A 3,357-nucleotide genomic window follows, 5' to 3' on the forward strand; every position below is an offset into this window, starting at 1 on the left:
CAGCAAAGGGTGAAGCAGGAGGGATGGGAGGAGCGTGGGAGGCTGGCTGGCGGTGTTCGGTAGCGGTAGCGTGGCGGAGATAGCACAATCGGAACGTTACTAGAACCGTGACTAATGCAACGGCTACTCTAAAGGGGATAGTTCTCTGGATCCTGTTGTCACTTTGTCCATTAGCTGTATTTGTACTTTTCTGTTTGTCTGTAATTTAGACCATCGTGTTCTACAAAAGAAAAGGGATTCCCAATCAAAATCTTGTTTGTTGAAGAGCAATAATATCGCCTGTCCTCAGGCAGAGTACGTGAATTCTAGAAATCTGTCTGTCCAAACCACAGAATTTGATTTTTGCGTTTGTGCCGGTACTTGTTTCTTTAAATCACTCTCGGCAACTGCCTTTGCAGTGGAGTGTTTTGGTATGTGTAAAGTCCAGTTTTCCGAGTAAGAATTTGCAGGTTTTTTTTCAGAACAGCTGTGCCATGAGAGGGTGAGTAAATAATAAACTGCCTCAGATTAAAGGTTCATTTAATCCAGTATCCTGGTTCAACTGTGGTCGATAACAACTGTCAAGAAAGACAAAACCCAAGTGTACAAGGCACAACTGTTGTTTGTAGTGTCTAAACATTTATCCTCAGTATCATATCTTAATACAACATTTAATAAATCTATGTGGGGACAGAAGAAGTCTCCCTTTACTATTTTTTTTTTTTTTAATTCTGTGTTCTTCCAACATATAACCAGCATTTCAGTTCATAAGTATTTTATGTTATTGATTGTTAACTCACTTGATTAATGTGACAATAAACTGTTATATAGCACCACTTCTTTAACAGTGTCATCTTCTTTGTCTGTCCTTTATAATTTGTTCCTCATCTGAGCATCTCATGGATCATTGGTGTTCCCCAAGCATGGTGTCACTTTCTACAACATTTCTGATCTTTGTTAGGTCAGTACCCTAGTTTCACTACCTAGCTTACCCCACTTTATTTCTTAAAGTTCTTACATTTGCTTAGAAGCATGTTTACATTTGGCTTGTTATTTTTATCTTCCTGTATCATACATGAGAGTCTTTGCTGATTCTTAGTTGAACTTGGCTAACTGATGTTGTTAATATGTATCAGTTACTTTTGTAGATACTTTAGTGGAGGTGAGATGGGAGAGCAGCTTTGTAACTATACACATACAAAATGTTTCTCTTTTATGTCATGCATTGGGGAAAGCTGGGTATGTTAATAAATGGGTACGTTATTACTATGAAATACTCAAATTTGTAGGGAATGCTGGGTGCACTGCAACCTCATGTGTACATATGGACTGTGAACTACTTGTTATTGCACAATAAAGGCAACGACATGCAAGAAGTTCTCTTCACATCTCCCTTTCTTGCCCATGTCTTTATGACCACAGACACCATTAACTTTTATCTTGGTCTTTTAATAAAGATAAACTTGATAACCTTGTACTGATGGGAAATTACCAAACAGCTCTGTCTTCACAAGCAATTGGACATAAAAATCAGGCTGGGCATTAAGTCTCAAGAAACTTGAGGGAATGTCAAGGGAAAAATGACTTGTTTTTTATTTGTACAGTCATTGTGGAATAAGACTTGAATATGTTTACTTCAGTACTGTAAATTGTGATAAAATTCACCTCTAATTTTACAAGTTAGGCTTTCTTAGAGATTTTCATCAGCCAATATCAGCAATGGCAAATAGATATAACCCCATTTTAGAGGTTATGAAATACAAAAATGTCAGCAAAATTCCAGGGGGCTGTCAGCAATGCTGCATGCTGCAGCTGAGATCTTGTGCTGCGCCTGGAGAGTATGTGTGGGCACTGGGTGCATGAATAGTTGCATTCCTATATTGTGTGGATGTTTGCTTAACTCCAGAGGAACCAGGCTGCAAGACATGGTGGGGTGTCCAAGGTATGTTGGGCAAAGCCGTTCATTGCAGCACTAAGGAAGATACCTGTTTCTGCCTTGATGCTTTTTCATAATGTGATTAAAATAATAAGCTGATCTAGATGGGGGCTGAAAAATGAAATGCTTACATATTTTTTAGAGATTACGTAGCAGTAACTAAGCTTGCATCTCAGGCTGTGTACACTGGGGCTGTAGAAATGAGAGCATGTAGAGCAAAAATCAATAATCATGAGGATATGATAAAAACACAAGCACTGCCTCAAATGCAATTAGCAGTGGTGATTGCTGACTCTTGTGATATATCATTTAAAAGGACTCAGAAAAATCCTGAGTTGTCCTTTGACATGCATGAAAAAGCAGAATCTTTCACCTCGACTATCAGTTCTGCCAAGACCCTGTTCATTTTGGGAGCAGCTTCAAAATTTGTCTTTTGGAAAGTGAAAAAAAAAAAACAACACCAAAAAGGCGGCAAATTGATAACCCAGCAAGAAGACTATCTTAGGTTACCTGTCCCTTCTTGGCTGTATCTTTTATTCCTTTTGTCCAGTCAGGGGCTGTGCTGAACAAATAACATGGGTCCAAAAAAAGGGGGGGGTGGGGGGGTGTTATGAAGTTTTGTTCGTTTTTCTCCTGTAAGTGACTATGGTGACTTCTGTTACTCTGCCATTTTAGATGTCTCAAGCAATATAAATATGATGGCTGTGAAGAAGAGGTAGTCGTAAGCGCAGGCACGCTTTTAAGTGGGACGCCTTCTGTTTTGCGAACATTCGGAGTGAAAATGCGGCAGGACGTAATTCGGAGTTAAAAGCCAGAGAGGGGGCAGGGAGAGGCCGGCGGGGAGCGGGCGTTCTCGGCAGTCCCCCGCGCAATCTGCGGGACCACGGGGGAGCGAGTTTCTTCGCCCGTGTCACCGCGGGCTGGACCTCAAACCCTCGGGAGGTCCCCTGGGGAGGTGACATGCTTGCTTGGTGACGGCTGCTCCTCTCAGGCGGACACGTGAACTTCTTGGCGGGGCAGGAGGGAGAGCAGCCCGGTGGATGGTTGGATCTGTTGGACACTTACCCTTGCGGGGGACAGTTACGCCCGTCCCGCACGGCGGGGAGACCGTTGGGCTCTTCTTGTTACTTCAGCGATCCGCTGGTGGAGAAGCCCGCCATTAGTAAGCTCAGGTCAGGGGCAGGACCTTTCCCCGCACCCCTCCAGGGCGGGGGGGAGCCCCTGCTAGGCGGGAGCCTGGCCGAGAGCCCGCCGGCTCGGCTCGGCGGGGCGGGGTCGGGCTGCTTCTGGGAGGGCGGGTCCGGGCGCTGCTCTCCTCCTCCTCTTCCTCCTCCCGCGGCGGCGGCGGCGGGGCCGGCCCGGTCCCTCCCCCGCCACATCGCCCTCCCGCCGGCGCTGCTGACGTGTCTGCTCCCTCCCTCCCCGCCGCCGGCGCCCGCCAA

This window comes from Athene noctua, chromosome 1, assembly GCF_965140245.1.
Source record: "Athene noctua chromosome 1, bAthNoc1.hap1.1, whole genome shotgun sequence".
Taxonomy (NCBI): Eukaryota; Metazoa; Chordata; class Aves; order Strigiformes; family Strigidae; genus Athene; species Athene noctua.